We start from the raw sequence: 10678 nt of genomic DNA, 5'->3' as shown, positions 1-10678 counted from the left end.
ATTCGTGTAACTGAAAACAGGGCCCAGTTGAACATGATCAGTTCAAATGAAATGAGCATGATGCAGTCTTTCTTCTCATTACAGACTCAGTTTACCTCTCTGTTTGGCTTTGCTTTTAGACTGGCTAGCTCGATAGATGGTCCCTGGAATGACCAGGTTCACAAAATCCTTAGAACTAGCTATCCAGTGGAACCACAGGTTCTCTTTCCCAAACACCCCAACAGGAATCACAGGACTGACTTTCACCAGACTGGTTTGAATTGTGAATGGAATATGAAAATCATCTATGGCCTTACCATGTTCTTGCCGTTGAAGGCAAGAACTGAATTATCCCCACCCAAGCTACATGGATTGAGATGGGGTAGTTGTGGCTTATTAAAGGAAATATAAAGCCCTAAGAAAGCCAGAAAACACTGACTTGGTGAACATCCCAATATCTCTGTACCAGAGACCAAGGTACCACTTCATTCCATGATGCATATTTAAGAGCCTGACCTTAATGCAGTTAAATGGGTAGACACTTGAGAAGTCAGAAATAAAACATATGGACCAGGCAAACATTTATGAGAGATCTTGGGATCTTAGTTAAATGCAGATTCTGATTCTGTAGAGCTGAGGTGAGGCCAGAGACCCTGCATTTCTTACAAGCTCCCAGACAATACTGAGGCTGCTGGCCCATGCTGGTAGCAAGGATCTAGGAGACAGAAATATACAATGGAATAGGCACAGTTCACAGGTAGTGTAAATCAAATCCTGCTTTTCATTGTTGCTGGTTTTGGTCTCCATGCCAAGGAGCATACATCTAATTGGTCAAGCTTGGATCCCATGGTCACCCCTAAGCCGAAGAACACTAACCTTTGCATTGCTGGCAGAAAGAAGTTCCCCAAAAGCAAAATTAGGCTGCTGCTACCATGAGAAAGAGCAATAGATGCCATATGGTTCTGCAGGGACATAGGTAGTAAGGCACCCCTCTGAAAGCTAAAAATAGATCTCCAAATCAGATCTTTTCCACAGCGGCTCAGGAATACCATACCTGGAGTAATGTGTCTAAAATAGTGCCATACAACCTGTTCACAGCCCGTTTTCAAACATTTCTGTCTGCATTGAAAAGATGAAAGGCACAAACCAATGTTAAAGTAGCCAGCAATCATTACAACACAGTCACTACAACATGACCAAAGGTATCAACCCACCCAAGACTGGTTTGAATGGTGTTAGCACATCACTGTTAGCACATCATTCACTTCAGGCCTTGCTGCTTGTCTGAGAGAAATGGTTTGCTGCCCCAAGAGATCTCTCTTTTATTCTCATAAGGCAAAGTTGTCTTTTGTTCCAGTAAAGAAACTCTTTCTGCCTTCAATCCAATGCTACACTTCCTACCACTGACTCACAACTCTCCATCAAATCCCAATACCCTCTCAGCCCAAGGTTCTATCTGGCAGAATTGCTAAAACAACACAAACAGCAAAATAACAGCAACATTCAAGCATGACCATTGTATGAATGTGCATCATATGTAGGAGCTGTTCTAAGACTTCACATGTACTATCCCACTTACTGCAAAATTGGGGGTTTGTACTGGTCGGTGTACCTCAGCTGGAACCCCATTTCCTGGAGTCCCTTACCTGTGTAGTTCCAGGTTAAGTTTAGCCACAGGAAAGATTTGGTTGAGATCTGAGAGGTGGAAGTGAAGTGGCTAACATGCTCTGGTCATCATTGTCTAGAAGTGATGAGGGACAGGTACAGAGGTGCCGGTGGGTTCCAGTCTATTCTCGAATTCCCCTACTCCATACCAGCTCTCCATCCCAACACCTGGGCCTGCTGACCAAATGTGACCACAGACTAGGGTTGCCAGATTCAGCAAATAAAAATACAGTGACATTGAGCTAAATTTAGATTTCAGATAAGCACCATTCCCTAAAATGTGTAAGTACTAGTATCTCCCATGTAATATTTGGGACATACTTATACCCAAAAATTATTTGTTGTTTATTTTAAGTTCAAATGAACGTGGCATCCTGCAGTTTATCTAGTAATCTGCGTAGAACTAACTCAAGGGTTTTTACTGAGAATTCACAGAGCCAGCAGCCATAAAGAGCCTTCCATAGACTTCTTTTAAAATATATATATATTTTATTGATTTTTTTACAGAGAGGAAGGGAGAGGGATAGAGAGTTAGAAACATCGATGAGAGAGAAACATCGATCAGCTGCCTCCCGTGCTCTCCCCACTGGGTATGTGCCTGCAACCAAGGTACATGCCCTTGGCCGGAATCGAACCCGGGACCCTTGAGTCCGCAGGCTGACGCTCTAGCCACTGAGCCAAACCGGTCTGGGCAGCCTTCCACAGACTTCTACAGCAGCTGGAATACCCAGAATCTAGAAACCCTACTTCTTCACTTATGTCAGGACTGCTGGCTAACAACTTTTTTCTGCTCCTTGCAAATATTTCTTTCCCCAGGTTTCTCCCAGGGTTGTGTAAGGTTGCATTCCTAGAGTGCATTCTTCATTCCATGACACTCACAGGTTTCTACTTCCTGATTAAATGCTAAGACTCATTCTGACTTCAGGAGGAAGGTGCTATTACTATTTCTATTCACTGAAAAATAAACTTTGACACAAAGAGGTAAAGTTGCTTGCCCAGAATCACACGTCTGACAAATATGATTTAAATGCAGGATTTTGCTTAAATAGCTGGCTTAACTACCATAATACATCACCATAACAGAATAAAGAGAGAAGTATTATATAATTGCCATAACAGTATACATAGGAAGAGATACCATATATTATGCATATCTAGTATATATCATATATAAATACATTATATAGAATTATATATGACATATGCATATGGACTATGTAACTGATTATAGGCATAGATACTCACCTTATATATAAAATTTAGCCCCAGTATTTCATAGTTATTAATTTTTCAACTGTACTCACTAGTGGATATCAAAATGCCACCATTGTAAAATTGAAAATATATATATATATACATTCTCAACTGCATACATTTGGTATTTATTAGGGACAACAGTTGAAAAACCAGTTTCTTTAAAATCTTAGAACTAAATTGTCATATAAACAAGAAAAAGAATGGCTGAAATTGTTTCTTTGGATAATATTTGTGACTCAAAAAAAAAAGAGTGAGCTCATTAATGTTTGAATGAGGATGCATTTGAACAGGGAAGGTTGATAAGTTCTCTGTGTGGGAGGGTTCCTGAGACAGTTTAAGGCTGTGAAAAAAAAAAATCAATCCTTAGAAGAAAATGATAGATAATTCCAGTTAATGAGTGCACAGCACACTAATTATTGTAATAAAATATGTTTAATTAAAGGGAAGTCTGCTTTCTAATGATTGTACTGACTGTAAATCAGTTTGGAAAACCCCAAAGATAACTAAAGACAATATGTAGAAAGGCTGCAGGGAAAGTCTATGCAAGGAGGATAAATATGTGTTTACTAATGTGTTTAGAGTTAGCATTCTAGCAACCCTAGACTCTTTTAATAAAATGTTCCCTAGCCCTAACTGGTTTGGCTCACTGGATAGAGCATCGGCCTGTAGACTGAAAGGTCCCAGGTTCGATTCCAGTCAAGGACATGTATCTTGGTTGTGGGCACATCCCCAGTAGGAGGTGTGCAGGAGGCAGCTGATGTTTCTCTCTCATCAATGTTTCTAACTCTCTATCCCTCTCACTTCCTCTCTGTAAAAAATCAATAAAATATATTTTAAAAAAATAAAAATAAATGTTCCCTAATTTCTTAAGGCAGTGCCCAGGTGAAGAGAGAAGTACTTGGAAATAAATTTTAAAAAGTCTTAAGAGAATCATTTAAATATATTTAAATATAATTTTGAAAAAAATACATTTTAACATACATTTGCAGAAAAATGTGAAAGTATAACAAGTCTATTCAGACTAAACTCCATTCATATCATCAAAATATCAACAAAGCCCATTCAGTCCCAGTTTGTAGTGGGACTTAGGAATGACTTATAAAGCATGTTTTCATGCTCTACTACAGTCACACAACCATTGGTGGTTCAGTGGACAGGGAACAACAATTGCAGAGAGTCAATTGGGAGTTTCAACCCAGGGCTGCAAACATGTGACCCTTTCTGCCTCTGATTCTTGTGAGTGTATAATTGTGTGTGTGTGTGTGTGTGTGTGTGTGTGTGTGTGTGTGTGTGTTGAGTGTGGTGAATGTTATCAGGCATATCTTCAAGAAAATTTCAATCTGGGGAGAACCCATAATGATTCATTTTCTGGGCGTATTCTGCCCTTGAACCAGCTACTTCGCTTGCCTCTTCCTGGACAAAGGGTGGAAGGAGGCAGTGGGGTCCTAGGGCCCGCCTGTACCGGCTCATGAGACTGACTGTCAGATTTTTGAGAAACCTTCAGGCTGCTTACTAAACACAGCCATTTTTTTAAATTAAATGATATAAACTTACAAGTAGGTAAAGTATACCATGATAAAGGTAACAACTATTGGATAATTCCTAATTGTTTCCCTGCTTTCTTGTCATCTATGCTCTTGGGGTGATCTAATCTGTCGTATCTGTGTATTGCTGTACACCTCTTCATGCCTCCACTTTCAGGGACTTCACGTGGATCGTTCGAAATTGACCACGATGGAAATGTTTGCTCACTGAAATCAGCCTGTGCAACAAATGAGAGCTCACCTGTGCCCTGGATGGTTGTTAACCATTTACCAGCACACCCCTGGAGAGAGGCCATGGTGGGATCTGAGTCAGGGTCCTCAATGTGGAGGACAGGGATAACAGGTGAGTCTACAGAAGAAACCACACAGATGTGATCTAAAATAGTTGTCATTCTGTGGAAGCTAGGCCGACAGAAATTGAGATTCTGGCTAGAAGCAGTTGAGATAAGATCTTAGAAAAGCAAATAAAAGCAAGAAGGTCTAAAGAATTAGGTGGGTGGTGAAACCATAAAAAAGTTATTGAACTAAGTAGATTAGCAGGTTTTATAAGGTGGGAGGCATGGACAGGGAAGAAGCATTTAAAGGCAGGAACACCGATTTCCACGTTTACCCTACGTCACTTCAAATAAAACCCTAATTTTTGAAATTATTTATTTCCCCTCTATTCAGAGCTCTTAAATGTAATGTCTGATCTCACACCAAGAAGGAAAGAAGCCAGCCCTGGCTGGGTGGCTCAGTTGGTCAGAGCATTGTCTCACATAACAAAAAAGGTTGTGTGTTTGATTCCCAGTCAGGGTACGTAGTACCTAGGTTACAGGTTCAATGCCTGGGAATGTACCAGAGTCAACTAATGGATGTTTTACTCTCTTATTGATCTCTCTCTCTCTCTCTCTCTCTTTCTCTCCCTCTCTCCCCTTTCCTCTCTCTCTAAAAGTCAATAAAAGCATATCCTCAGGTGAGGATTAAAAAATAATTAAAAAAGGAAAGAAGCCAGATTAAAACAATTTAAACAAAGGTCTGATTAACATTCTTTAGTTCTAGAACAAATGTTCATGCTCATACAAACCCCCCACATACAGGTTCCCAATTGCTCTTTCATTGTAGCAGGGCCAATCATAAGATTCAGATGACCCTAAACTTTGAGCTGTGAACTTAAGCTGCATGATTAAAGAAGCACTGATTCCTCCCTGGTGTGATTCCCTACTATGATGTGTTAGAAACTTGGCTTCAACTGTATCCTGCCCGTTTAGTGGTCATAAGTGGTGAGATATTGTCTCTACCCTGGACACTAGGGTCCGGACCTTATATGATACACCAAACTACCAGTAGGAATTGCAACATCAGGGTTTACACTTGGGGATGCATCAGTCCTTCATCAAAGGTTGGAGACCAACCCTTGCATTTGACTAGGCTGGCTCATCCTGAGGACTGGGGTATAGCCAGCTACCATGGGACTTGAAGAAGGCCATCACTCTCGGCCACATTTATCCTTGTTTCTTATTGACTTATAGCCTGGCTCCTCCAAGAGATTCAGGGAGTCTCACAGATGAATTCTGATTAGCCTCTATTAGATAGAAACTTCAAGGATTTTCTTTTAATCAGAAAGGTCCTCTTCTGCCTGTTTCCCAGCCTTCTAGAATACCTCATTCCCCTAATAGAACAATTATTAGCAAATTAATATCCCTTTTATGAACATCTGGAACAAGAATAAAACATTTCTTTTTTTTATCCCCACTATTTTTGATGATAAGGGAATCTTGAATATGTTCATAGAGGGGGGAAGATTAAGTGTAAAGTGGAACATTAAATATTGAACAGAGAGAAGGGAAAATTAATTTCCTAAGGAGAGTACAAAGGGGAAATAATGAAAAGCTGAGATGGGGCTCAACTTTGAATAAGGAAAGAGATTCTTCTTATGAGACAGGAAGTAAGGAGGAGAATAATGATGCTGAAGCAGAGAAATGTAAATATGGAGTTTATATGGGCAGCTGATATTACTCGAGCTCCTATTATGTAATTCAAATAAATCTCAGCTGCTTCCTAAATTGTGGGGGAGGGAATGGAGGAGGGGAGAGTAAAGAGTGATTCCCAGAACAGCGCTCCCCCAAATCACCTTCTTTCTAAATCCTCATTCCTGAGCTTTTCATATTCTTTTTTTTTAAGCCTCATCGAGGATATTTTTCCCATTGATTTTTAGAGAGAGTGAAAGGGAGGGGGGAGAGGGGTAGAAGGAAGGAGAGAGAGAAAAATATTGATGTGAGAGAGACATATTGACTGACTGACTCCCGCACATGCCCTGACTGGAGCCGGGGATCGAATCTGTAACCTAGGTACATGCTCTTGACTGGGTATCCAACCCAAGACCCTTCAATCCGCAGGCCAAGGCTCTAACCACTGAGAAAACCAGCCACATTGCCTTTCATATCTTGATAGAAGTGAAGGGTTTATAGATTATCTGATCAGTTCTGAATCAGCCCATTTTAAAACTTTTTATTCACAGCTCACATTGGTATCTGCTATTTATCATCTCTTGATGCCTCCACTGAACTTTTTCCCTGTTGCATAAGGGATATGAGACAAGTGCAACCACAATTTCAATTTAGTAAAATAGATGTTCTGTGTGGAGTATGGACATCAGGTTATGGAAACACATTGGGTGGGAGGGGACCCTGCATAATCTTCAATGATCAGAGAAAAGCTGCCATACAGAAATGCCCTTATGACCCAAAGGAATTAGCCAGGAAACAGATGTGGGATCCAGAGTAATAAGAAGAAAGAATGTTCCATTAGAGGGAGGAGAACGTGTAAAGGTCTGGAGGCAGGAGAGTTATTGGAATTGTAGATGGGTCAATAGGACTTGCAAGGTCAGGGAGCTCATCGGAAGCCACACCCCAGAAATCCCTTCAATGCATTCTGAGGTGTTTGGGTTTGATGCTGAAAACAGTGGGGGAATTTCAGAGGAACTTTAAGTAGAAGAGTGACTATGATCGATTTTGTGTTTTGAAATCATTCTGACTGGCAGTCTAGAGAATACAAGTGTGGGAACCAAGACTTGGAGTATTCGTTGTGAGAAGGGATAGAGTGAGAACAGTGGGGAGAAGTGAATATATCCTAGACAATAAGATGGTAGAATTGCCAGACAATATAGCTGATGAAATATGTGGCATGAGAGGAGTTACCAAGGGCAACACCCACATGTTTGTTTTGAATAACTGGACTGATGGTCCTGTTTTCAGTGAAACAAGTATTACGGGTTAGATGTCCTCAAACTTCTCGTAAAGTAAAAGCAAGCAGGGAAATTTGGAATGGTTTGGATTTACTTTCATGCATCGGGCATATTGTCTACTTGTGCCAGGCATAAAGACAGGAAAAGTGAAGAAGCTATGAAATAATAGGGGAGAGAAATAGAGGAAGGGGTGGTGGAAGAAAGTGACAACTGGGAATCCCTAAGGCCTAGTCTGGGTTAGATAATATGAATGAATAGTGGAAACAAGTGTCCTAATTATGACATTCTTATAGGAACCCTGGGCAATATGGGAGCAGAATTAAAGAGGACACACATCAATGGTGGATTGAACCCAAGCTGAGGAATATATGGAACAGCGTGGGTAAGTTTATAGTAAAGTACAATATGGGAGGCAACCCCTGGGACTAATATAAGCATCTCTACTATAAAATGCCTTCCCATGAGCACAGGGTGAATAGGGAAGTCAGAAAAGCCAGAAGGGGGCCAATGTGAGAATAAGGAAAGACAAAAGAGACTGGAGGCCAAGGGACTGAGAATAAAGGGGTTAGATGAATAGGATGTAGTCATCAGAGAGAATGTCAGCATTCAAGAGAATGGCAGTAGCGAAATCCCAAGTCATAAGGTGGATCCAGATGTTGTGCAGCAAGATTGTTGAAAGTGTCATGAATATGGACGTCGACATTCCAAACAATGGGCTCCAAAGGAAGTCTGTGAGCAAGGTAAGAGTCATCCTGGAGGTCAGTAAAGCATGGAAACAAGATGAATAAAGGAAGAGCAAAAAGGTGAAACTGTTAAGAGCGCATGCTCAATTGTGGGAGGAAGAGACAGAATGGGGAATGGAGTGTTGATGAATGTTTTTCTTCCTTTTTTTAATTTGAGAGAGAGAAAGAGGAAGGGAAACATCAATTTGTTATTCCACTTATTTATGCATTCATTGGTTGATTTTTGTATGCACATGTCCTGACTGGGGATCAAACCCTGCAACCTTGGCGTATTAGGGTGGCTCTCTAAACAACTGAGCTATCCCGCCAGGGCCTTTATTAGAATGAAACTGGTATTATTAAGAGAAAACAGGTTTGGGTAGTGATCTTAACAGGAAAACTATACCAGGAAGGAATTAGTTTACAAGCAAATAATATGTTAACAATAATAGAAGAGGCTCAATGACAGTTGTTTTCATTCCACTGGTCATTGTGGAAGCATGCAGAAGAGGAAAAGCAGGATGGTTGGGGATGGTCAGGAACACACAGTATAGCAAGGAGCATGCTGGAAGGGACACAGTGAAAATCTGTCCCCTTAGTGGCAATTTTAAGGCATAATTGAGGCTCTTCTGGGTCATTAGTACTTATAGGAACTCCAAAGTCACTTTAAGTTATTCACTAAAATTGGGGGGGGGGGGGGCATTATAGCTACTGACCATCTCCATAATGAATTCTTTGTAGAATTCTTCCCTTTGAAGATTCTGTAGGTGCTTATTCAGCAATGTTAGGCAGAAAATAAAATAAAACAGACAGGGAGATTATTCCCTACCCGGTGGGGTCTGAACACAGAGAGGGTTTACTGATGAAACAAATCAGTTCAGAAAACTTTAAATGTCCTATTAAGTAAATACCACACATTAAAAACCAGAAAGGGATGACTAAGAGGTGGAGAAGATAGGAGGTGTATTTTCAAAAGGTTTCACCCACACCCTGTCTTGTGGCTTTTTACCCTGATGCTGCCACCACACCTATGAGTTTCGATCATTAAGATAATAAAGAGGTAGAATGACTAAAATCTGCTGAATAGCGCATAGTGGTAAACACAGTCCCTCAAAGGCTAAACCTGACAGACAAGATCAGTATTCCATTTGGAGAATGTCTGACGATGTTAACTGATATTTTTACAACCTTGTCTACGTGTGTGTGCTGGTGTGTGTTGTTTTATTTTCAGCTGATCTTGGAGAATATTAATCTCATCTCCTTTATTTCACTTACAAAATGTTGATGTTAAAAACAAAGATAAAAATTGGAATACATTGGGACAGGGAATTCAAAGTACACATAGACTTTTTAAAAATTTATTTTTAAAATTTTTCAATTACATTTTTTTTTCAGTATTATTTTGTATTGGTTTCAGGTGTACAGTATAGTGGTTAGACAATCAAAATGTTCCACCAATATTTTCAATACCTGCCTAGCACCACACAGTTATCCCAATATTATTGGCTATATTCCCTATGCTGTACTTTACATACCCGCGACTATTTTGTAACTACCAATTTGTACTTCTTAATCCCTTCACCTTTTCCACCCAGTCCCCCAACCTCCCTTCCCTCTGGCAATCACCAATTCGGTTGCACAGACTTTTGAAAATCCCTTTTAAGTAAAATTAGTGATTAAAGTTTTATCTGCAAAATATAACCTCTACAATATCATACTAGTAGGTACACAAAAACGTGATATGTGTGTAAAAATTCAAAAACTATCAATTCAAAAACCATCATATCAACTATCATTTAAGAAGTGTTACTAGGTGCTAGTAATATCATGTAATTCGGGCATCCATACCAGATAGACACCCTCATCCCCATTTCACAGGTGAGCACATCGCACTACTGGCGCGCCAAGCAGCAGTTACCTGCGGTACATCCACTGCCTACAGGTGATGGAGCTGAGCCATCTGATTCCAACGCAACACTGTGCTAATGTTTGAAACTTCCCACCTAAAAAGAGTCCCATTTAAAGCAGATCCGCTCCGATTTTTAGGCGTGACCTTGATTTTACCTTCCGAGTCACGGGTAGGGGAGCTGTGAGTGTTGGGGGAGGACCAGAGGAAGAGAACAGGTGGAAACTAGGAAAAGGGACGGGAAGAACGAATTAAGGAGCTCTGCGTCGGGGCGGGGTGTTGAGAGGCTCCAGGAGCGCCAGGCACTGGAGCGCGGAGAAGGGAGAGCGGAGCAGATAAGCCCCGCCAGGTGGAGGCTGCACCTGCGCACGTGACCCGC

This window comes from Myotis yumanensis, unplaced genomic scaffold, assembly GCF_028538775.1.
Source record: "Myotis yumanensis isolate MYYU_CA2020_CCGP unplaced genomic scaffold, mMyoYum1.0.hap1 SCAF_15, whole genome shotgun sequence".
Lineage (NCBI taxonomy): Eukaryota > Metazoa > Chordata > Mammalia > Chiroptera > Vespertilionidae > Myotis > Myotis yumanensis.
This window is presented reverse-complemented; position numbering follows the sequence as displayed.